At 42.8% G+C, this 26,462-nt stretch overlaps 1 long non-coding RNA gene across 1 annotated transcript; it reads left to right on the forward strand.

Moving 5' to 3' along the window:
* Positions 1 to 357: 357 nt before the first annotated feature.
* Positions 358 to 26,164, forward strand: LOC105726369 (uncharacterized). The gene is made up of 4 exons (XR_001109516.2): positions 358 to 467; positions 17,190 to 17,282; positions 18,634 to 18,740; positions 26,096 to 26,164. It is a non-coding gene; the product is annotated as an uncharacterized LOC105726369 (long non-coding RNA).
* Positions 26,165 to 26,462: the final 298 nt, after the last annotated feature.

Consider the following 26,462-nt stretch of genomic DNA (forward strand, 5'->3'; position numbering starts at 1 on the left):
TCTCCGCTCACCGCAACCTCCGCCTCCTGGGTTCAGGCAATTCTCCTGCCTCAGCCTCCTGAGTAGCTGGGATTACGGGCACGTGCCACCATGCCCAGCTAATTTTTTGTACTTTTAGTAGAGACGGGGTTTCACCATGTTGACCAGGATGGTCTCGACCTCTTGACCTTGTGATCCACCCGCCTCGGCCTCCCAAAGTGCTGGGATTACAGGCGTGAGCCACTGTGCCCGGCCTGAGACAGATTTTTAAATATTGCTGAGCAGTGTAAGTATTCAGGCAAAGTCTGACAACTAAATATGTGGTAGGCTCTAATTAGATGGTTCTTCATTTATTTCTAGGAAAAGGACTGAAGAAAACAGACAGTGAGATTGATCCAAAAACTCCCATGTATATACAAACACACGAAAAATGTCACCAAAATGTTAATGACAGTTACATTACAGTTGCATCAGGGATGGGATTTCAGGTGAGTTTTTACTTTCTTCTTTACAAATTTATGAATTGTTTAAATTTTTAAAATATGAAAATACACATAATTAGGAAAATAAGCTATTTTCACTGAGAGAGAGGAAAGTTTATGAATAAAGAAAGAGGGAAAAAAAGAGATCCAAGACTGAGGATAGGCACAATAAGCACTTCAATCAAGGATTCAAGAAAATGAAAATAGAGGCAAAGGTGGATTGGATTATACTGCACAGGCAATGAGATATTAGCAATAGAAACTGATGGACTGAAAAATCTGGGAATCTGACTGTCCCAGTCATGGGAGCCACTAAGTTGTGTAACATTTTTGTTGTTGTTGTCGTTTTTGAGATGGAGTCACAACTCTGTTGCCCAGGCTGGAGTGCAGTGCCACAATCTCAGTTCACTGCAACCTCCGCTTTCCAGGTTCAAGCAATTCTCCTGCTTCTGCCGCCTGAGTAGCTAGGACTACAGGCATGCATCACCATGCCCAGCTGATTTTTGTAGTTTTAGTAGAGACGGGGTTTCACCATGTTGGCCAGGCTGGTTTCGAACTCCTGACCTCAAGTGATCTACCCACCTCAGCCTCCCACAGTGCTGAGATTACAGGCTTGAGCCACTGTGCCCAGCCTAACACATTTATGTGAACTAAAAAAAAGACACCCCTTGCCAGGCACAGTGGCTCATGCCTGTAATCCCAGCAATTTGAGAGGCTGAGGTGGGCAGATTGCCTGAGGTCAGGAGTTCAAGACCAGCCTGGCCAACATGGTGAAATGCCATCTCTACTAAAAATACAAAAAAAAAAAAAATGGCTGAGCAAGGTGGCTCAAGCCTGTAATCCCAGCACTTTGGGAGGCCAAGGTGGGCAGATCACGAGGTCAAGAGACTGAGATCAGTCTAACCAACATGGTAAAACCCTGTCTCTACTAAAAGTACAAAAATTAGCTGGGTGTGGTGGCACACGCCTGTAGTCCCAGCTACTCGGGAGGCTGAGGCAGGAGAATCACTTGAACCAGGGAAGCAGAGGTTGCAGTGAGCCAAGATTGTGCCTTTGTACTCTAGCCTGGTAACTGAGCGAGACTCTGTCTCAAAAATAAACAAACAAACTAACAAATTAGCTGATCATGGTGGCACACCTGTAATCTCAGCTACTTGGGAGGCTGAGGCAGGAGGACCCCTTGAACCTGGGAGGTGGAAGTTGCAGTGAGCCAAGATTTCGCCACTGCACTACAGCCTGGGCAACAGAGTGAGACTCTCAAAAAAACAAAACAAAACAAAAAACACCCCCACCAGCCACCACTCAACTGATTGGCCTGATACCTTTGTGCAGTGCATGACATCTACAAGTGCACAAGACGGTACTGGATCCAGTGAGGAAGACAAAAAGTCTGTCAGGAATGTGAGAGACTGTGAAGAATTGGCTCAATATGATGATGAAGTTCAGAGAGCTAAATGAAGTTCTGAGAAGTCAGTGTTTTAAATGCCTTAGTCATATGGATGTGAGAGACTCCCAGGGATATACCAGTTATCTTTTGCTGCATAACAAACCATCCTGAAATCTAGTGGCATAAAATAACATTTTATTGCACTCATGAACTGGGGAGTCAGGAAATTGGGTGGGGCAGCAGAAAGGGCTGGCTTATCTCTCCTTTATGATATCTGGGTCCTCCACTAGAGTGGCATGAACGGTGGAGATGGCTGAGATACCTTTACTAGGGCCATATGTCTGAAGCCTCCTTTCTTCTTTTTGGGACATCTAATGAGCCTAAGAAGTCTAAGTTGTCCCGTTAACTCAGGTATAGTACCTGGGCTGGGACGGCTGGAATGACTGAGAGCTGGCCAGCCTCGCTCTCTTTCTCTCTATCTACAAAGGTGGTCTCATGGTGGCCACAGTTCTTACATGGTAGCTGGTTTCCCCCAGAGTGCAGGAGAATCCCAACAGACAGCATGCCCATGGGTATAAGGAGAAACTGCAAGGCCTCTTATGACTATCTTACAATTCACGGTGTTACTTCTGCCACATGTCCAGTAAGTCACCAAGACCTTTCCAGATTCAGGAGGAGGATAGGAACAGATTGATCTCTTTCTCAATATAAAAAATACTATGAGAACACATGAAGAAAAAGAATTGACTGTGGTCATCTTGAAACAAGCAACCAAACTGGTGCTGATAGGAATTATCCAGAAAGGTAGGAGTGGATGGATTTTTGGGATTGATCCAGAGGGAATGAGGAGTCTAGACTCTAAAAAATGGCAAGATTGTATACAATGTGCACTATTCGGGTAACAGGTACACTGAAAGCCCAGACATCACCACTGTACAATTCATCCATGTACAACCCAGAATCACTTGTACATTTATAAAAGCTATTGAAATTTAAAGAAATTTTTTTTTTAGTGGCAAGAATTTTAAACGTAGGAAAGCTGAGAGAGGCTGGTAAATCAGTGACTTGAATGTTGCTTCCGAGTCTTCTTACTTCTCCAACCCTACTGTGGTTTGGATGTGGTGATATGGTGTGTTTGTTCCCACCAAATCTCCTGTTGGAATCTAATCCCCAAGGTAGCAGTGTTGGGAGGTGAGGCTTAGTGGGAGGTGTTTGGGTCATGGTGGGTGGGTCGCTCATGAATGGCTTACTGGTGAGTTCTCCTTCCTACAAGCCTGGGGCAATGGATAAGTTCCTAAGAGAGCAAGTTGTTATAAAGCCAGGATGTCCCTCGGGTTTGGTCTCTCTTTTCATGTGCCCACTTTCCCTTTGACCTCCTCTACCATGTTTCGATGCAGCACAAAAGCCCTCACCAACAGCTAAGCAGACACTGGGGCCGTGCCTCTTGTACAGCTTGCAGAACCATAAGCCAAATAAACCTTTTTAAAATAAACTACTCAGTCTCAGGTATTCCTTTTAGAAACTCAAAATGGACTAAGACAAGCCCTCTTTAACTCCGTGCTTCCATCAGGCTGAGTCGCTTCTGGTTTCCTACATTAGATTATGTTCCTAATTAATTTAGCCAAGAGTACTGTGCTCGATTGGGTTCTTCAAGAAGTAGACTCCATGAAAGGATTAGGCATACAAGAAGTTCATCAGGAGAAATGCCTGTGAAGGATTAAGAGGAGGAAAAAAGAGAAGGCAAGGAGAGCTTTCAGACCATAGGCAAATCTGATGCTTGTGAAGAAGAGGGGCAAGGAAGGAGAATTGAAGAGGAGTCTCACATGCACGATAAGTTTTTAAAGTTTCAGCAAGGTTGATAGGGAGTCCTTGAGCCAAAGTTGCCCATTAAAGGAGTCCTTCATCTTGCAGGAATGGGTCTGCATTAGTCTCCCTGCCATGCTCAGTCACAGACTCAGAGCATCCCCTGAGATGGATGGCCTTGGCATGAACTCAGGGCTGGCTCCCCACTGGCGGCAGCAGCTGGGGCCATCAGTCAGTTGTGCTCCCTGAAGCAGGAGATCTGAGCAGTGTATTATAATGACCATTTCAAATACGGAATCTTAGCAGATAAGAAATTGCCTCATGGAGAAGATATAAATGGCCTCTCTGCATACATTATATACCACGATGCTCTGTATCAATTAGGATTGCTTTTAGCTACAAGTAATAGAACATTTAGTCAAAAGTGGCTCGGATGAACGGGCACACCTTTTTTCCACAGAAGTTTAGTGATAAACAGTTGAGGGCCTTGATTCTGCAGCTCAACCATGATAAGATTTTCCCCTTATACTTGCTTCTTTGTAGTTGCATGATGTCTGTGGCATCTCTAAATGTCATATCCACACTGAAAGCAGGAAGGAATGGCGGCTCATACCTGTAATCCCAGCAGTTTGGGAGACCGGGGCAGGCGGATCACCTGAGGTCAGAAGTTTGAGACCAGACTGGCCAACATGGTGAAACCCTGTCTCTACTAAAAGTGCAAAATTTAGCTGGGTGTGGTGGCATGCACCTGTAATCCCAGCTAGCAGGAGGCTAAGGCAGGAGAATCACTTGAACCTGAGAGGCGGAGGTTGCAGTGAGCTGAGATCACTCCATTGCACTCCAGCTTGGGTGACAAGAGTGGGAATCCATCTCAAAAAAATAATAAAACAAAAAGCAAAAAACAAAATGAAACAAAAAAAAACCTGACAAGGAAGGTCAAGAAGAGAGGGTTCTCATGCATAAATGCCTGATAAAAAAACTATTACAAAAGACTACAAAAACCACAACCTTGCACAAAGGCCATTGCAATCTTACACAAAGAATACTTCTGTGACTTCTATTTTATAGAATGAAGTAATGAAGTGTTGCCTCATAAAAATTTTCTTTTCTTTTCTTTTTTCCTTTTTTAATTTGAGACAGGATCTCACTCTGTGGTCCAGGCTAGAGTGCATTGACACAGTCACAGCTCATTGCTGTCTTGAACTCCTGGACTCAAGGGATTCTTCCACCTCAGTCTACTGAATAGCTGGGACTACCAGCATGAGCCACCATGCCTGACTAAATTTTTTAAATTTTTTTGTAGAAATGGGGTCTTGCTTTGCTGCCCAGACTGGTCTCGAACTCCTGGGCTCAAGTGATCCTCCTGCCTCAGCCTCTCAAAGGGCTAGGATTACAGATGTGAGTCACTTCACCTAGCCAACCAAAAAACATTTCTATAAAAATAAACATTTTTTTTTTGAGGACATCTGTTCAGCAACTGCCTGTACCACCTGGGACTGGCATCATGGTCTTTATTGATCCTTGTAGCCGAGGATAGTTATCTCAAAACAATTATTTAATCCTCATTTTCCTTTAAAATCCTTTGTCCTGACTTCCCTGAATATGCACATAGTTTACTATGCTATGTGTATTTCTATTGCAATGCCCTATTCCTACATAAATACAATTTTCTTCTAGAAAGCCCCTCTCTATTTGTTATTTAGGTTGGTAATTGGGAGTCTAACAGTAAAGAGGAAGAAGGGAAGAGATATTGAATAGGTGACAAAGAATTTGCCTCTGGGGGCAGTGGCTCATGCCTGTAATCCCAGCATTCTGGGAGGCTGAAGCGGTCAGGTCACCAGATGTCAGGAGTTCAAAACCAGCCTGGCCAACATTGTAAAACCCGTCTCTACAAAAACACAAAAAATTAGCCAGGTGTGGTGGTGTGCACCTGTACTCTCAGCTACTTGGGAGGCTGAGGCAGGTGAATCACTTGAACCCAAGAGGCAGAGGTTGCAGTGAGCCAAGATCACACCACTATGCTCCAGCCTGGGCAACAGAGTAAGACTCCATCTTTAAAAAAATAATAAAAAAAAAGAAAGAAAAGAGTTTGTTTTCTCCTCTGCAATGGAGCTTCTAGTTTCACTCCTGGCCTGCCCAATAGCAGAAGTCTTAAGGTCTACAGTGTTCCTCAGAGCCATTCAGACAATCAATAATTATTCAATAGAACTATTTTCCTGAACAGTGTTAGGTGCTAGATTCTGGGAGAAACAACTGCCAATTCCTAGCAGAACTGAAATAGTACTTTTCTTTTTTTTTAAAGATGAGGTTTCACCATGTTGGCCAGGGTGGTCTTGATCTCCTGACCTGATGATCCACCCACCTTGGCCTCCTAAAGTGCTGAGATTGCAGGTGTGAGCCACCATGCCCGGCCTGAAATAATACATTTACATAGCTTTTAATATAATACAGTGCCTAGTGAAGTGCACATTTTAAAAATAATGAATGAACAAGGCAGCTCTGATGCAATAATTATACAAAGCAATGAAAAGTGTTCTAATGAGGACTCCATATATTCCCCATTTTCTTTTAAAAAATCATTTTCTATTCCCCATGATAGCTTCTCATTTGCCAGGATCTAGAGCAGCATTGCCTAGTAGAACTTCTGCAAATGTGATAATGTTCTGTATTTGCATGGTCCAATATGGTAGCCACTAACCACATGTGGCTACTGAGCACATGAAATGTGACTAGTGCAACTGAGAACTGGAATTTTAAATTTTACTTTTTTTTTTCCTTTAGACAGGATGTCACTCTGTCACTCAGGCTGGAGTGCAGTGGCTCAATCACAGCTCAGGTATCCTCTATGTCCTGGGCTTAAGCAATCCTCCCATCTCAGACTTCTGAGTAGCTGGGACTACAGGCATGCACCACACACGTGGCAAATTTTATTTTATTTTTTGTAGAGATGGAGTCTTGCTGCACTACCCAGGTTGGTCTTGAACTCTTGGCCTCAAGTTATCCTACTGCCTCGCTTCCCTTTACTTATTTTTATTTATTTATTTATTTGAGATAGGGCTTCACTTTCCTCATCCCAGTTGGAGTGCAATGGTATGATCTTGATTTACTGCAACCTCTGCCACCAGACTCAAATAATTCAAATGATCCTCTCACCTCAGCCTCTCAAGTAGCTGGGACTATAGGTGAACACCACCATGCCTGGCTAATTTTATTTATTTATTTATTTATTTTTAGTAGAGATGGGGTTTCACCATGTTGTCCAGACTGGTCTCGAACTCCTGAGCTCAAGCAATCCGCCTGCCTCGGGCTCCCAAAATACTGAGATTATAGTATTGTGCCACAGTCCCCAGCCCTTATTAAAATTTATATAGCCACATGTACCTAGTGGCTACTGGCTAATGAATCAGGCAACACTGTTGTAGAGTGCTTGAGTATTACTAATTCCATAAAGTTAGTAAAAATAAGAATCGAATGTTAATCTGTTTCATTCATTTAAGTTATTATTGGGGCAAATCAAGATTACCTTAAATCCTTTTTTCCAGTATTCTTAACATTTACATATTAATGCTTTTGAAATGAAGTTATTTGATGAAATTCTTTCAAGCCTTAACTATTCTTTTCTATAAATAGAATTGACTAAATAGAATAGGTGACAAAAGTAGGTGACCAATATCTGATAAGAAATATGAGTCTATGCATTTTTTTACTTGTTTCAAGTTAACAATAGTTTTTATATGATTATGTCAGGTTCCAAACATGAGCTGTTAGTGCTTATATGGGAAATATTATTTTCCATTTGCAATGAACGTAATAAAATCTGCTTCTCCATCAATAGTACTAAATTCCTTTTGAACAATGCTTATTCTCTCCCTTCCCTGTTTAGTCCTTAACTACTTACTACCCTGAAAAATTTCCTGAATAACTATTTGTATTGCTGTCTGAATCTTGCTTGTTATTTAATTTTAAATATATGCATTTCCTAGATCCCTACTTTTATACCTTAAGCTTCTGAGGGTGACGTACAATTTGGGTTTGGTGGGAAAAACCCTGGACTTAGAGTCAGGTTATGGAAATTTGGACAATCTTTTTGAGCCTCACATTTCTCATAGATAAGATGAGAATAATAATAATATTGGTTTCACTGGGTTCTTCAGGGCATCAAATGAGGTGTATGCGAAGTTCTTGGGAGATTTTAATGTACTACGTCACTGCTAGATACTCTGTTTCTTGGTGTCCTTTACAGCAAAACCATAGGAAGAGCTCACTGAATATTCACTGAATGATTGAATGAATGGATGTAGAGGACTAAGGAACTATAGTTTTTAGTGATTTTTTTAAATGAGCAACTGAATCCAGGTGGCTGGGACAATGTATTTGCCTGGGTCTATGGTTCCTTCACCACCTTCAGGGCTCTTGTCCCTAATTGTCTGATCACAAGCCTGGGATACTATAAAAGATGTGTCTGTTGGAAAGCTTTTACCTGTGAGCCACAGAAGATCTGCCAATCTTGAAGTGTTTTAAACATAATAGGCTTCTTTGTGTGTGTGTGTTTGGAGACAGGGCCTCATTGTGGCCCAGGCTGAAGTGCAGTAGTACAATCAGGGCTTACTGCAGCCTGGACCTTCTGGGCTCAGGTGATCCACCTGCCTCAGCCTCCCAAGGTGATGGGATTGCAGATGTAAGCCACCATGCCTAGCCTGGTAATAGGCTTCTTCTTTCTATTTCTTCTTCTTCTTCTTCTTCTTCTTCTTCTTCTTCTTCTTCTTCTTCTTCTTCTTCTTCTTCTTCTTCTTCTTCTTCCTCCTCCTCCTCCTCCTCCTCCTCCTCCTCCTCCTCCTTCTTCTTCTTCATCTTCTTTCTTTCTTCTTTTTCTTCTTCTTCTTGTTTTTTGAGACAGGGTCTTGCTCTGTCACCAAGGCTGGAGTGCAGTGGTGTGGTCACCTCCCAGGTTCAAGTGATTCTCCTGCCTCAGCCTCCTGAGTAGCTGGGATCACAGACACACACCACAACGCCCAGCTAATTTTTGTATTTTTAGTAGAGATGAAGTTTCAACATGTTGACCAGGCTAGTCTCCAACTCTTGGCTTCAAGTAATTCACCCTCCTTGACCTTGAAAAGTGCTGGGATTACACATGTGAGCCACTGTTCTCATCTGTAACGGGCTTCTTATGTCACATAACTGGAAGTCCAGGAGGAGGATAGTTCTGGGTTTGCTTACTACCACAGCACCCTGATGCTGTCAATGACCCAGGTGCTTCCTTCTTTATGGTTCAGCAGCTCAACATACCCAGTGTGTTGCCCATGTCTCCCTTCATGGCCTCCAGGGGCTGCAGCAGTTCCAGGCATCATATGCGGGTATGAAGACCTCCAGCAAAGGAGAGAAGTATGTTCTCCTGTGCATCTTTTTGTATTGATTGATTGATTGAGATGGAGTCTCACGCTGTTACCCAGGCTGGAGTACAGTGGCACAATCTTGGCTCACTGCAACCTCCGCCTCCTGGGCTCAAGTGATTCTCTTGCCTTAGCCTCCTGAGGCGTGTGCCATCATCCCCGGCTAATTTTTGTATTTTTAGTAGAGACAGGGTTTCACCATGTTGTCCAGGCTGTTCTCAAACTCCTGACCTCAGGTGATCCACCTGCCTCAGCCTCCCAAAGTGTTGGGATCACAGGTGTGAGCCACCTCTCCCGGCACCTTCCTGTTTTGTTTTTGACACAGAGTCTTGCTCTGTTGCCCAGACTGGAGTGCAGTGGCACGATCTCGGCTCACTGCAACCTCTGGTTCCTGGCTTTAAGTGATTCTCCTGCCTTAGCCTCCCAAGTAGCTGGGATTACAGGCGCCTGCCACCATGCCAGGCTAATTTTTGTATTTTTTTTTAGTAGAGATGGGGTTTCAGTATGTTGTTCAGGTTGGTCTTGAACTCCTAATCTCAAGCAATCCACCTGCCTCAGCTTCCCAAAGTGCTGGGATTACAGGCATGAGCCACCACAGCTGGCCTCATCTTTTTGTTTTTAACTGATGAGGAAAAGCTTCCTCAGAAGTAGCTCCAGTATCTTACCCTCAATTAAGGATTGGGTCACGGTGCCAAAGCCTATGCCAGTCACTGGCAAAGAGAAGGACACTGCTGTGATTGCCTTTGACAATGAATGCCTTCCTTGAGCTCATGGCTGCAGAGTGAATGCCAGAATGGGTAGGCTGAGACCGGCTGTTGAGTATGCAATGAACAGCATCTGCTATGAAAAGCAAGACCTGTTATTCTTTTCTAGTGGAGCTGAACTTGGACTTCATACTGATGGGGCTCTGGAAGAGCCCCAGACATGGGAAAGCAGCTCTGATCTTTATCCATGACTGCAAGTGTGACAAGCAGAGGAGAAGGGTTGGCACAACTTACCTCGTGTCTTTCTTTCATTGGCCTTCCTCTGAGGAAGGAGTCTTTGGCTTTAAGTACCCACTGTCCAATTTTTCTAGGTCTAGGCTAAGAGATGGTGAAATAGAGGAAATTAAGAACTGCTTGAGAGCAAAGGTATGTTATCATGACCACTACCACCTTCATTGTCATCGTGATTGCCACCATCACCAGCAGGCAGCCTTTTTGAGATGCCCACTTGCATCTCATTTGTTTGTTATCTTCTTCCCTTATTCCTTCCTGATTACATCATCAAGTATAATTTCAGTATAAAAGAGGTTTTTAATAACCATTACTAAATTGCGTTCTAGCCTGGGCAAGAAAGCAATACTCCCATTCTCTCTCCCTCTTTCTTTTCCTTTTTCCTCCTCCCCATTCTCTCTCTCTCTTTCTCTTCCTTTTTTCACCTCCCCATTCTCTCTCTCTCTTTCTCTTTTTTCTTCCTCCTTTTCAAAAAAAAAAGAGATGCCCACTTGCAGTGACACTGTATTCCATGCTGGGCAGAATCATCAGGATCAACATGACACCAAACCATACAGGCTCAGGGTCTCAACTCTGTTCTGTAGAGACGCACCAGCTCCCAGGGCTTTGAAAATGCTTTATGGGCCTAGGCCATGGGGTATGCTCTATCCCACCCACATCCCACCCCACAAATTATGGCTCCTTTCCTTTCTCTTGTACAGATAATGACATACCAATAGCTCATGACAGCAGAGCTGAAGGCTACTGCTTGAAGGATTTATAATCCAAAAGAATTAATTATGCAGATAAAAATGGTGGCATAATGCAGAGAATAAGTTTTTTTTAATGCGAAATGATCAATTAAGCAGTTCTGTTATTTACTTGTCATAAGCAAGTGCCTGTAGAGAAGGAAAAGTGGGGAAATGTGGGGGACCTCTTGGAGTAAGAAAAATGCCACTTTTTTTAAAAAATTAAGATGGGGTTTTACCCTGATGGCCAGGCTGGTCTTGAACTCCTGACCTCAGGTGATCCACCCACCTCGGCCTCCCAAAGTGCTAGGATTACAGGCGTGAGCCACCACGCCCGGCCTGCCACTTCTTAAATGATTCAAAAAATGTCTATTTGTTAATACATACTCCATGTGGTTAACATGCACAACTCTGCAACTCAACAGATATCATGGGCATTACTAGGTTACTCCAGAAAATGTCGGGCAGTGTGGTTATATTAAAACAAGCAAGTAAATTCATTTTCCAATCACTAATGTAGCTTATTCTCCTCTCTTCTTATTTAATTACCATTTGGCCAGGAAAAGGTGGTGAATCCACCTTCCTGAAGAAAATATTTGTTAAAAAATCTTTCTTGTCCTATTGAATTTCAGGTTGGCCAGGTGCGGTGGCTCATGCCTGTAATCCTAGCACTTTGGGAGGCCCAGGCGGTTGAATCACCTGAGGGCAGGAGTTCGAGACCAGCCTGGCCAACATAGTGAAACCCCATCTCTACTAAAAATACAAAAATTAGCTGGGTGTGTTCACAGGTGCTTGTAATCCCAGCTACTCAGGAGGCTGAGGCACGAGAATTGCTTGAACCTGGGAGGCAGAAGTTGCAGTGAGCCGAGATCGTGCCACTGCACTCCAACCTGGGCAACAGACCGAGACTCTGTCTTGAAAAAATAAAATAAATAAATAAATAAATTTCGGATTTATCCATTTTTAAAATCATTTGTACAAGTATAGGAAAACATTAACAGATTTGGAGCAATGCCCTTTACACTGCATGCAATTAATAAATTGTTAAAATGATAAATGATAAAATTAAAGTAAATTTTCCACTGGGAGTATGTTGTAGTATAACTCTGTTAGACATTATTACATAATAGAAGGACTTTTTTTCTAATGTGACCTCACCCCAAACTACACACTCTGTACCACAAATGGAATGAGTGTGATTTCCTGAAAAACGAATTAAAACATGAAAATCTATGCAATATGGATCATTCTGCCATTATTTTCTTTAATGAGCAAAACCGAGATTTATCTCTTATTTTAAAGATTTTTCTAATAAGCGTTTAAACTATCTTGAAACTAGAAAACTCCTTTACATAAAACTATTCCCTTTAAGCAAGTCTTTTTGTGACCCAGGATTTAAAAATAAACAACCTTAGTGTGAATTTTCATCTAGTCCTTGTTAGGTGATTCATTCTTCTTCAATGCTAGAATCCCTCTGCCATGCATCTTACCTCCTTCTGAGTTTCTCTACAGACACCTGGAGTAAACACTTCATAAATAAAACGATTTTTATTCAACCCTATTTTTTTCTGTGCTGGGGGTCAAAGAAGAGGCCTTTTGTTACAGAAACTCTTCATTTGTGCTTACGATAAAAGAAGGGGGAATTGAAATTTCTTTTCCCCTCTTGGGACATGCAGAGTATGTCTCCTTGTGGCTGCCTTTGCCGCCATAACTTCTATGAAACACCACACTCTTCAGTGCCCGAAAGGGAGCCATTGGTCCTAGGGATAAGGTGCTACATTTTGGTAATGTCTCTGTGAAAAATTTACCTGTCTTGTCACAACAACAATACTGACAACAGCAATACAGTAACAAAACAATAACACACAGATAGCACTATGTATTTTAAAATGAAGGGATTTGAAATGCACCTCAGTGGCATAAAAATTATTTCAAGTGGCTGGGCGTGGTGGCTCATGCCTGTAATCCCAGCACTTTGGGAGGCCGAGGCAGGTGGATTGCTTGAGGTTGGGAGTTGGAGACCACCCTGGCCAACATGGTGAAACCCTGTCTCTACTAAAAATACAAAAATTAGCTGGGCGTAGTGGCACACGCCTGTAATCCCAGTTATTCAGGAGGCTGAGGCATGAGAATTGCTTGAACCCGGGAGGAAGAGTTTGCAGTTAACCATTGCACTCCAGCCTGGCGACAAAGTGAAACTCTGTCTTAAAAAAAAAAGTATGTATGTATATAAAGCTAAAAGCATTTGAAGAAGTTGCAGCCATGAAAAAGGAAATCTTTTCTAACCTTCATTTTGCTGACTTAAGCAGGATCTTCCAAAAATCACAGCTGCCATAAATTCCCTCTCCAGGGAGTTTACAGCCAGAAAGGAGACTACCATTAGTACTAGGATGAGCAACTGCTTTAACAAATTATCTGAAACTGTCATACCTTGCATTTTTTCTTCCGTGGAAGTCCTTTCTCCTGCCTCCCTTTTCTCTATGTAGTTGGTATAAACTCCTGTCTCTAGGGGCTTGAGGAGCCATTTCTTTTTCTGTTTCTTTTTTTTTAGATATAGGTTCTCACGGTCACCTAGGCTGGAATGTCACCATCATAGCTCTCTGCAGCCTCAAACTCCTGGACTCTAGCCATCCTCCCACCTCAGCCTCCCAAGTAGGTAGGACCACACGTGTGCACCACCACACCCAGCTAATTTTTATTTTTATTTTTTTGTGGAGATGTGGTCTTGCTATGTTGCTCAAGCTCAAATGATCCTCCTGCCTTAGCTTCCCCAAGTGCTTGGGATTACAGGCGTGAGCCACTGTGCCCAGCCTTGAGGAACTATTTGATCTAAAGGCTCCTATCCACATAAATACATTTCATCTTCTCTCTGTTAATCTGTTATAGTCAGTTAAATGTGTAGGCCCCTAGCCACTGAACCCAAACTAGAAGAGGGAAAGCTATTTTTCCCAACAATATTATCTCACTTAACCCCCACAATAACCTTATTGTACTCCCATTTTCCAGATGAAGAAACTGAGTTCTTGAGAGGTTAGGAAACTTTTCCAAGATCACACAGCCATTCAATAGCAGAGATGGGGTTTCAATACTTATTGTTTGAAATAGAGAAAACACAGCTGATTGTCCTGACACACTAAACGCACAGTGTCCTGAACAGCTGGGTTATTGATTCTATTTCCCCCTTTTTTTGGAGACAGGGTCTTTCTGTGTCATATAGGCTAGAGTGCAGTAGTGTGATCTCTGCTCACTGCAACCTCTGCTTCCCCTGCTCAACAATCCTCCCACCTCAGCCTCCTGAGTAGCTGGGACTATAGATGCGCACCACCAGGCTCAGCTAATTTTTGTATTTTTAGTAGAGATGGGGTTTCACCATGTTGGCCAGGCTGGTCTCCAACTCCTGACCTCTGGATCCACTCACCTCGGCCTCCCAAAGTGCTGGGATTACAGGTGTGAGCCACTGCACCTGGTGGAAAGAGATGTTGTTTTAGAGCCATTATGGCCAGGCACAGTGGCTCTCGCCTGTAATCCCAGCACTTTGGGAGGCTGAGGCAGGTGGCTCACCTGAGGTCGGGAGGTCGAGACCAACCTGACTAACATGGAGAAACCTTGTCTCTGCTAAAAATACAAAATTAGCCGGGCGTGGTGATGCCTGTAGTCCCAGCTACTCGGGAGGCTGAGGCAGGAGAATTGCTTGAACCCATGAGGCAGAGGTTGTGGTGAGCCGAGATGGTGCCATTGCACTCCAGCCTGTGTAACAAGAGTGAAACTCTGTCGCGCGCACACACACACGCGTCACTGATCTCACATTTGTGATCAATAATAATAATGGTAGCTACTACTAAACACTCTACATCTTTGTTATTAGCAAGATGTGTGCAGCATCTACCTGGACTATAGAAAACCAGTGTTTTGGTCCCCCAGGGAAGTGCCCCTTTGTACTGTGGTCCATCTGATTCCAAAGAGAATGAATGGCCACAAAGGGTGGCAGTCACTGCTTCCTCTCCTAGATGCCAGGCCTGACCTCTCAGGGCGTCTTCTCTTAGCTCTGGTTGCTTTGCACCTCGGCATGCAAAGACAAACACCAGCATGGAGAGGCTCCATTCTGCACAGAGCTGGTGCCTACTTTGCTAATCTTGAGCATGGAGAAAAAACTACAGTCAACACAATGAAGTTTTCAAGCTACTGATGTATGCCTAAGAAACAAAGATCAGATTTTGATAATAAAGACGGATACTTGGAAAGTCTTAAATTGATCAATGGCTCTCACGGCCGGCCCTCGGGGCTGCCTCTGCAGAGGCAGTTAATCATCCGCAGAACAATCGAATCGATAGCCATGACCTTTCCCTTCAGTGTTTCCCTTGCTGTCTCTCCCCCTACAGTCAAAAGAAACATAATGCAATCATTTTCTTTAGAAAAGAAACATGAATATAAAGCAAGTGTATAAATTATGTGTTACTAAAATGAAATTCTCTAAGGAAATCATGTTTAGGTACTGTAATTATAAGACTTACTTTTGGTAACATTTATAGTTCATAACATCGTCACGTATATCAGTTTATGTGATCTATTATAGTTTCCACCCACCACTGTCTTGTAGAGAAGGTGGGATAAATTACTTCTGGAAGAAGGGAAGTGTTCATTTCTGTATCTTGGATGGGTGGAGATAGGGGAGGGTAAGTGAGCTGATTAAACTTCCACAAGTCAGTTCACTGTGCAAAATATCCTGTATCCTCCAGAATATCTTACAGTCATAACTCTATGGACATGTTCTGAAATTAAACTCAAAACACTGAAAATGTGGGTGATTTTCTACAGATCTTTGATATCCTTTTGTAAACTGAAATAGACTCTGATCAGCAGTTGTTTCTCAGACCCATCAAGAATTCATTGTATCTGCAGGAGAGGCCCACACAGTTTGCCTTCTCAAGTTTCTCTTCAGAGAGACAATAAACAATACCTCCCTGCAGAGCGGTGAGAATGAGTTTGCCTCTCAAGTTAAAAGGAGGTGGGAAGTGTGAGGTGAGGTCAGGGAGCACTATGGCAGTCAGTGGCTGAACTTGAAACCCATCCTACAAATAAGCATCGTGTTGACTGTGGTTGAAAGAGAAGCCCCACTAAATGTCTTCAAAGTTATGGAAAACTGGAGCACCTTCCTATTCTCCTTTAGCAATTGACTGTTTTAATAGCAGCATGAAATTTTCTTATGACCAAATCTTTCTTGACCATGAAAAACTATGGCTGAGTGAATAATTATTTGTTTACACAGGGCTGGTCATCTGCTTTGTGCTTTTTCTGGGTGCCTTCCTCTAGGAAGCCTTTCTTGCACTTCTGTCAGGGGCTGAGGGTCCCCTGTCTGAAGGCTTGTAGCACTCCGGCTTGCCTGTAAGCCTTCATTCACTATATTGAGATTTTCTGTTCATGGGGTCATTATGGAAGGAGGGGGGAGGGGGGAGGGGGGAGGGGAATCACCATTGGCAGTACAGTGGGAAGAGAGCAGAAACAAAGAGCAGAGAGATAAAGTTCTTATAACAGAGTAAAATGAGCCAGGTGCGGTGGCTCAGGCCTGTAATCCCAGCACTTTGGGAGGCTGAGGCAGGTGGATCACGAGGTCAGGGGTTCGAGACCAGCCTGACCAACATGGTGAAACCCTGTCTCTACTTAAAAATACAAAAATTAGCCGGGCATGGTGGTGCACACCTGTAATCCCAGCTACTTGGGAGGCTGAGACATGAGAACTGCTTGAAACTAGGAGGTGAAGTTTGCAGTGAGCCGAGAGCATGCCATTGCACTCTAGCCTGTGTGACAGAGCGAGACTGTCTCCCCCGCCAAAAAAAACCAACCAAACAAAAAAAAAAACCAGAGTAAAATGACAGGGTACAAATGAATGACAGCAGTAGAATGCTTGGAGAGGAGATGACCAACCAATTCAACAGAAATTTTAGACATAAATTCCACAGACCTTAGCTACTGATTGTATGAGCAGACCTGAGGGATAGGAAGGGAAGAGCTTAAGTGGTGCCCCATATGGAGCTAGGAAATATAGAGAATGTGGAGCTTCAGGCAGTGAGGCCGGGAGAAGATAATGAGTCATTGCTGGGCATGCTGACATTGAGGTTCTGTGGAACTTGGATGCATATGGGAAGCAGTTGGGTATAAGACTGGAGCTGAAACAGAGGTGAGGACTGGCAATGTAGATTTGGGCTTTCTGGTGAGCATGAAGGTAGGCTGCTGGGATATACTGATGGGAGAACCTGCTAGTGGGAGTGTAGCTGGTGGACTTTCTTCTCCTTTACTCCAATCTGGGGATCTTCCTTTCTGCCCAATCCTCCTTCCTGCCCCTTATCCTTCCACAAATGTCTGATTGGCACCGTGGTCTGAGGGCTGGCCCTGCCTTCTTTGCTCCCTCTCTTCTTTATCCCTTGCAGGCATTTCGCCCAATAATTCCTGGTACACCTCATTCCCTTTTGGCGTCTGCTTCTTGGAGAGACTGAACTGACACAGAAGTCGTCGATATGCAGGTAGCTAATAATTAAAAGAATGGGAGCAAATTGGACATCCCTGAAAGAACATACAGAATGAAAACAAAAAAAGATCGAAATGCTAAAATTAATAAAAAGGGTTGAGGAGAAGAACTCACATGTAGCTAGTGATAAGGGTTTTCTGGGGTTAGACCACATGGGTTTGAGGCAGGTCCCCCCTCTTCTGAGTTGTGTCACTCTCAGCAGATTGTTTAGCCTTTCCCAGCCTTGCTTTCTTTCTAGAGAAAAGGGGGAAATAATAGTACTCATTAAAGATTTGGCTGGGCATGGTGGCTCATGCTTATAATCTCGGCAATTTGGGAGGCCAAGGTGGGAGGATGGCTTGGGACCGGGAGTTTGAGACCAGCCTGAGCAGCATAGGGAGACCCCCACCTCTACAAAAAATAAAAATGTAGTCAGGTATGGTGGTGCATACCTGTAGTCCTAGCTATTTAGGAGGCTGAGGCAGGAGGATTGCTTTAGCCCAGGAGTTTGAGGTTATAGTGAGGTATGATCATGCCAGCCTGGGTGACAGAGCAAGACCCTGCCACTAAAAAAAAAAAAAAAAAAAAAAAAAAAGGTTTATTGTGTAGATTTAAATGACCTAATATATGTCAAGTGCTTAGAAAACTCCCTGCAAACATTGATGTTGGAGTGCAGGTTTGTCATTATCATCAGGTGGAACAGATGAACAGATGAGGAGCTCCAGAGTAGCCAGGAAGGGGAGGACTCAAATAGCAGCAGCACAGAGCCAAGGAAGTAGAAGTTTCAAAAAGAAAACAGTTTCCAAAGTCATGAAGAACTGAGAAGAAGAAGGTGAAATAACATCGAGTAGGCCTGGAGATGATGACGACCTCAGCCAGGTCTGCCTCAGTGGCATGGGGAAGCTGGAAGCCAGAGGACAGTGGCTTTCGTAGGGAGGGAGTAGACAGTCTCCATGCCTTCCAGAGCCAGGCTTGGGAGTAAAACAGAGCGAGAGGGTTGTGATCAGATGGGGGCTCAAGAGTCTGGGAGGAAAGCCAAGCTTCTTTATAGGCAGAAAGTAATATGGTACCTGAAGACAGGAAGATAATGATGTGTTTGGATGGCAGGGGGTCCTTAGGAATCAGGAAGGTGGGATCCCAAGCACAGGAGGGATGGATCTGGTCAGCAGGAAGGATGGCTGATATTCTGAGACCCAGTAGGTAAGAATGGGGATAGACTGAGAGGTCAGAGGACAGAAATCTGAAGGTGTTTCCAAGAGGGCATCTGTAAAGCTGAAGAGGGCTAAAGTGGGGAAGGCAATTCAAAGAAAGTGAGGGAAGAAACAAAACAAAACATTTCATTGATATGTGTGACCCTCCTCCTCTAGCAGCGAAGGAAACTCATGTTAACTGAACACCTCTGCTGTGGTGTGTGAGCCCTCGGATGAGAACTTTCACATGGCTGCTGAGTTAATGTCCACCACCAACCTGTGAGGTAGGTATCATTATTCCCATTTCACAGATGAGGAAAGCTGAGGCTCAAAATTGAGTCATTGGCCTAAGATGTACAAGGTCTAGCAGAGTGCTCGATAAGTAATTGTTGAATGAATGGACTGCACAGATCATGCTCTCCAATTGGTTGTATACTTGTGTGATGCTTTTCCCCAGCGGTCTTTTTACTGTTGAGAGAATTCTTATGTAGTTAAGTCTTGAATCAGTCATAACCTCCAAAAATGTGACAGTAATGAAAAACGCAAAGAGTGGCTGGACAAGGAAATGCCTGTGCTACCTTATTTACCCCAAACAGAAAAGCTGCTTAAAAGATTATGACTGATTGGGAAATGTGATTTGGTTGGACAAAAGCACTTGAAGCTCTCGTCCCTAACAATTCCATCCAGGACCTCCCTGAGAGTCGGAATTGATGTGTGGAGTGTTGTAGTTTGGCTGTTAATAATATCTGGATGAAAATGCCTGCCAAAACATTTCACTGGGGTATTTAGAATATGCTTTCCAAGTCTACAACTGAAGGGCAGCAGCCGATGCTAATGTGTGCATGTTGGCATTTGCCAGTTCATCTGGCCAAATGACAAATAACCATCGTGTCTTCAAGAACACTGTGTGTTCTTGATACTATTAAGTCAAAATCTAATTGTGTGTTCTTGTAATTATACCAGTCAAAAAGAAAATGGTACAAATAAGAAAATTTAAGGTAATGAATGAATAGAAGACTATACTCCAAGTTCATTGTGGGCAGGGGTTGGGTCTTATTTAAATTTCTAGTATTCATTTAATTTTAAAAATTATTTAGTTTTATTAATATTTTTGAGACAGAGTCTCACTCAGTCGCCCAGGCTGGAATGCAATGGCACTATCTTAGCTCACTGCAACCTCTGCCTCCCAGGTTCAAACAATTCTCCTGCTTCAGCATCCCAAGTAGCTAGGATTACAGGCACCCACCATCATGTCCGGCTAATGTTCGTTCATTTTTTCAGTAGAGTTGGGGTTTCGCCATGTTGGCCAGGCTGGTTTCCAACTCCTGACCTTAGGTAATCCCCCTACCTCGGCCTCCCAAAGTGCTGGGATTACAGGCATGAGTCACTGCACTCAGCCCCAATATTTATTTTAGAGGATTAGCTCAATGCTTGGCACACAATGTATGCTAAATAAATTCTTGCTGAATTAAGTTGAACTGCATCAACGTTGTAGACATTGGAGTGGTCAGAGATCCATAAACCATTTAAACCTACTTCATTTTTCTTCAAGAGCAGAGCACAGAACTGTCACACAAAGATGCTGTGTACATAAACACTCTAATTCATTATTGAGGTTCAAAATGAATTATTAATCTCTGAGAATAGTCCATAGCCAGGGTTGGCTGTCACTGAAGCAGGAGAAAGGGTAACTAATCTTTCTAAATTGTATCCTTTTTTTCCCATCTTCAAGTCTTTGTGTTTGCAACTCTTTGGAGCTGTGATTTCAATTCTCCTTCTATCTCTGACTTACTGTTTGACCTCAAAATGAGTCATTTAATCTTAGTTAATAGCTTGTTTCCCTTCATTGAGAGCCAAAGGGGCCTGGCTGTATTGCTAGCTAATACCAAGCCTCAAACGCTGGATGTGCTATTCAGTGCCATCCATCATCTCTGTAAGGCTAATGGAAACGAATCACAAATACAGTGCCCCATGTGAGCTCCCTCAACTCCTCCCAAATGTGCCCTTGGGGGTTGCTCAGTCACTGCGTTGTACAGTAACGGGGAAAAGATAAAGAAGCTGAGGATGGTTGCCCCACGCCTATAGGAGAAGATACCCTGGCAACAGATGGCAGCAAAGAGAAAGCTCAGCTCTCTGGCCAGAGTGACTATGGTACGATCACCAACTTGGCCCCTCGGAAAGAGTAAGCTAACCACCGTTTTTTTTTTTTTTTTTTTTTGAGACAGGATCTCACTCAATTACACAGACTGGAGTCCAGTGGCACGACCACAGCTCACTGCAGCCTTGACCTCCCAGGCTTAATCTATCCTCCCACCTCAGTCTCTCAAGTAGCTAGGACTACAGGTGTGTGCCACCACACCAGGCTATTTATTTATTTTATTTTTTGTAGACACAGAGTCTCCCTATGTTGCCCAGGCTTGTATTGAACTCCTGGGCTCAAGCAGTCCTCCTACCTCAGCACTGGGATTACAGTATGAACCACCTCGCCCAAGCCTCCAAATTTAAAGTTCAATGAAATAAGACGCAAGTTTATAGAATAAATCAATATGGAGTAATAACTCACACTTTTCTAAGATTTGCCACTTGCTTTCTTTAAATAGAAAACATCTCTAGAGTCTTTAAATAAGATGCACTTTAAAGATTAGATTGACATACTGAACGTTCATAGCAATCTGAAAGTAAAAGGAATGCACAGCTTGTCTCAGAGAGCTATCGGTTATGAAGGGTGACATGCACAAGAAGTAGAGGCTGGGATTTTCTTATCCAGGATCCAGGCGCAAAAGTAAGCTTCAAGCCTACATTTCTCAGGGAGATGTGAAGCCCAAGGCCCGGTGGGGGAAGATCTATTAATAGAAGGGCCCTGTGTAGATGCCTCGCCTTGGCTATAGCCGACCTTAGAGCACTTCACCCAATGGGTGTGATCAATTGTGGGGGTTGTGGTCACAGTGCTCTTCGGGACACAGGCCATTTGGAAACCTTGTAGAAACTGCGTTGCCTGACTTGTCCCTCGAACAGGAGTACTTGCTGACTGAGGGTGTCAGACATGGAATTTGGTTGCATCACCTTCTACTCTGTTGCAAGCCCACACCCTGGCCTCTGTAAGCACCAGGGGACTGCCTTTGAGTTCCCACCCACTTTGCTGCTCAACTCACAGCACCATCTGTGCACGTAATGGGTAACAGTAATAATGGATGGGCACTTCAATCACATATGAAAACCTCTAAAGCTCCACTTGCAAGGACTGTAAATCTCATATATAACATTCCTAAGTGACTAATGAGATAGGTTCTTGACACAGCACAAGGCTCCAGGAATCTTTATGGTAACGCTAGTTTATGAATTTATTTTCTTGTGACAGTATTTATAAGCTCCATGATTCATGGTAGACTCAATAAATATTCAATATGATAAAACACTAAGCATGAAAGTAATGATTTGCACATGGATAGAATTAAAAATGGCTATTTCTCAACATTGAGAAGGAAAAACAGAACCACTAAGAAGTTATTTGAAAACAACAATATACTATTTAAAGAACAATCCACCCAACCAGTAACAAAATATTTCAGTTGAACTGAGGCTGTCCTCAGTGGTCCCTGACCATCGTACAAATCCCGTAAGTGGCAATCAGATCGAGATTTGTATGCCATTCATTGTCAAAGTCTGTATCAAAAGAGGTCTTTTTGGCTTCAGGTACAGATACAGTGAACAGCTTCTCCAAAGTACTATTTGAGAGAAATAAGGTCAGGTCCAAGCCAGTTATTTCCTTTTCAGCTTGCCTCATAGTGCAGTTTAAGAGACGTAAAGGAAGAGTGACAATTTTCTTCTGCCATACTAAAGTCATGAAATAAATGACCAGGGTTTTTTGAATGAATAATGTTTTCTCTTATGGGTTAATATGATTGAATGCTTATAAGTGCTTGATTTGCTTTAATGTTTATATTCAATTTTTCAATGTTCTTTGCAGTGGAGAATCCTTCCTTCTGTCTAGCATGCACCCATTTGCCTTTCTTTTCTTTTCTTTCTTTTTTTTGACGTAGTTTCGCTCTTTTATCAGGCTGTAATGCAGTGGCACAATCTCTGTTCACTGCTCACTGCAACCTTCACCTTCTGGTTTTAAGCAATTCTCCTGCCTCAGCCTCCCGAGTAGCTGGAATTACAGGTGCCCACCACCAAGCCTGGCTAATTTTTGTATTTTTAGTAGAGACAGGGTTTCACCATGTTGGCCAGGCTGGTCTGGAACTCCTGACCTTGTGATCTGCCCTCCTCAGCCTCCCAAAGTGCAGCGATTACAGATGTGAGCCACCGCGCCCAGCTCCATTTGCCTTTCTTTTGGCAATAGCATCTGGATTTTCTTTTGTAGAGCCATCCCTCCCTCACCTTAGGGATGGAGGTACATGCTTGTGGGTGGCTATGAGATTGACAATGGCAAGAGATTTAGTCCTAGCCAATCAGAACTCAGTATCTTCCTGGCCCCAGAATTTCTTTAAGAACAAGCCTGAAGTTTGTCAAAAAGGGACAGCCTGGGACATTTGCCAGAATGATCGGACAGGAAGTCCTTTCTCTATGGAGATTTCTAACTGGTAGGATGTAAGCTGCTTATTATCTTGACACCATGCAGCAATGAGCCTAAGTTAGAAGAAAGCCACCTGACAGAGAAATATGACATCATCTGAGCACCTAATAAATTCTCTTTTTTGCTTAAGCCTATTTGAGTTTGGTTTCTACTTGGAATTGAAAGTGTTCTGACTAACAAATACAATTTTGGTATGTTTTTCTTCCACAATCATTTGTTTTTTATGCTTTCGAACTCCCCCCAAAGTAAGCAGCCTGGACAATATGACAAAACACTATCTCTACTAAAGATATAAAAATTAGCTGGGTGTGGTGGAACATTCCTGTAGTCCCAGCTACCTGGAAGGCTGAGGTGGGAGGATTGCTTGAGCCTGGGAGGTCGAGGCTGCAGTGAGCTATGACCACACTACTATACTCCAGCCTGAGTGACAGAGTGAGATCTTGTCACAAGAAAGAAAGAAACAAGGAAAGAGAGAAAGAAAGGTAAAATGAACACCTGTGTACTCCTCACCTAAATTCACCAATTATTGATAATTTGACACACTAACATTATCTACTTACCTACCTATTTGTATCTCTGCCTATCATTGAATATATTTCATTTTGCTATAACACAACCTCAACAATATTATTACACAAGAAAATTAAGATCAATTTAATGATATCTAATAGTGTTCCATATTTAATTTTTCTTGTCTTCAATCTGCCTTTTAATTTTATTATTTCTTTTACATAGGAGCTAATCAAGTTTCATGCATTGGATTTAGTTCTTCTGTCTCTTTGATTTAGAATATACCCTTAATTTTAATTTTTAAATGACATTTTATTTTTATTTGTGTCTCTTTTATTTTATTTTTTTGAATGCACAACAGTTGTCTTGTAGAATGTACCATAGCCTGATTCATCTGATCATTTACTCAGGATTAGATTCACACTTTTAACACAAATACTTCCTAGGTAGCACATCGTATACACTTTTGTACATTGCTTCTTTTTTCTCTCAACTATATACATTGGAAATTAATCCACTTAACCCATAACAATTTTCCTCTGTATTTTTTAGGGCTGCATAGTATTCCACCATGTGGAATAAATTATAATGATTTATTATTAATATAATTATATTATTAATTAAAAATCATTTAAAAGAATTTATAATTAGACCTAATAATGAATCTTCTTCCATGATTTATTCTACCGGTCTTCTAAGGATAAACATTTAGGTTATTTCCTCATTTTTCTATTACAAAATTACCACAATAAAATCTTGTACTATGTTGTTTCATATATTTGGAGGCCTATTTTCATGGTAAATTCTTAGAAGTGGCAGTGCTGGGTCAAGAGGTCAACTTGTATGTAGGTTTGTTAGATGTTTCCAAATTCCATTCTATTAGAGGTTGGTAAAGTGTCTCGACATATATATATATATAAAATATTCTACCTTGTCTTCTAAAAGTTTTATTCTTATTTTATATTTCATCCAGGGTTTTGAATATCTTTAGGACACAATCTGTTTTTCATTTGTCCCTTTTTGCTTCACAGCACTAACACAGTGTGTTGTTATTCATAGAAGGTGCTCAGTAGGTGCTGAATGTGTGAGTAAATGAATGAATCAATGAATGAATGGGCCATTCTTTTCCACAATATCAGCATTGCTCACCCACTTGATGGGAAACTGGGACCCAACTAAGGTAAGAACATTTTTCAAAGCCACTCTACCAGTCAGCAGAGGACATAAAGAATTGACAAATATGCAGGCAAGCAGGAAACGGTGGGAGGCTAGCCTTGAAATTTTGAAATACAACCAAGCACATTAGATTAGCATGTACAATGTGCCAAGCAAGAAAGATACAAAGAGTATAAAGATGATATTGTGGAGCTCAAGGAAGCTACTATCTCATTATGTCTGTAGAGATATAGGTCACACACACACATATACAGTAACAAAAAAGGTGATGGTAATAAATACCAAATGGATGGTGCAGAAGTTTTTATGCAGTAGGAGTTACAAGAGGGAAAACAACAGCTGCAGTTTGGAGTAAAGGAATGTACACTCAGTGGACAGATTCTGTTGCAGTCTTATTTTATTTTTTAGAGACAGTCTCAATCTGTCACTTAGGCTGGAGTGCCATGGCACAGTCATTGTAACTTCAAACTCCTGTGCTGAAGTGGTCTTCCCACCTCAGCCTCCCAAATAGCTGGGACTACAGATACATACCACCATGTCTGGCTAATTTTAAAAATTTTTTGTAGAGACATAGTCTCACTATGTTGCCCAGGCTAATCTTGAACTCCCGGCCTCTAGTGATCCTCCTGCCTCAGCCTCCCAAAGTGCTGGGATTACAGGCATGAGCCACAGTGCCTAGCCTGTTGCAGTCTTGAGAGTTGATTTGGATGAGGCAGAATTCAAATCAAAAGAGGGCCAAAGGAACAGGTATGGAAATTTATGGTGTATTCAAGGAACACTAAGCGGATCAACCCATCTGGAACAGGGAGGTCTTACAGGAGAGTAGCATTTACTGGAACGTACAGTTTGTGACCAAACTGGTGGTGGTGGGGGGTGCGGGGAGAAGTCATGAATGTCCTGCAAAGAAATATGGTAGATCATGGCAGCTGTAGTTTTAGTTTCCACTAAAGTCTGTGTGCTTTCTCATGACCCTTTTTTTCTGTTTCTTTGGAGTAGTCCTTTCTTATCTCACATGGTCCTGGTGGGTCTGTGAAAACCAGGTCAGTCACCCTCCCTCCAGAGGGTTGAGCATAACTATTGGCAGTTACTGTTCCGACATGAAGCCTTCACCCAAGCAGGAGCACTCAGAATCGTCATGAGATGTGTGTGTGTGGACATGGGAGAGGGAGGTGCCTTCCTCACTGGGGTTCCTGCCCAGCTTGTGGTGAGAGCCAGCATGCAGGCCAACATGTTGCTGAGGCAGACAGTGTGCAACACAGGAGGGACAGATAGTTCTGATCGTCGCTGGAGCTCCCGCTTTCACTCATGCCGGAATCAATGCCCCTCTCCTGGGCTTGTCAGTTATGTATAAAGCAGCACATTCGCTTTCTGTTTCAGCTAGTTTGAGATTGGTTTCTGACACTTTCATCTGAAAGAAGCTTGCTGATACGAGAGGTTGGATTTCATCCCACAGATCAAAGCTTCCCAAAGTGGTTTCCTTTGATCGCTGGTCCTCTTCAGAAAAGGAGTTTCGTGCTAAAACTGGTTTAGAAATACTGTCTTCCATCACCTCCTTTTTGGGTAGTTTGTGCTAAGAAGTCCTCCTGTGGCTGGGTGCAGTGGCTCACGCCTGTAATGCCAGCACTTTGGGAGGCCGAGATGGACGATCACCTGAGGTTAGGAGTTCGAGACCAGCCTGGCCAACATGGTGAAACCCCATCTCTACTAAAAATATGAAAATCAGCCAGGAATGGTGGCAGGCTGC

Source organism: Aotus nancymaae, unplaced genomic scaffold, assembly GCF_030222135.1.
Source record: "Aotus nancymaae isolate 86718 unplaced genomic scaffold, 86718_ANA_hifiasm-v0.15.2.pri h1tg000009l, whole genome shotgun sequence".
Taxonomy (NCBI): domain Eukaryota; kingdom Metazoa; phylum Chordata; class Mammalia; order Primates; family Aotidae; genus Aotus; species Aotus nancymaae.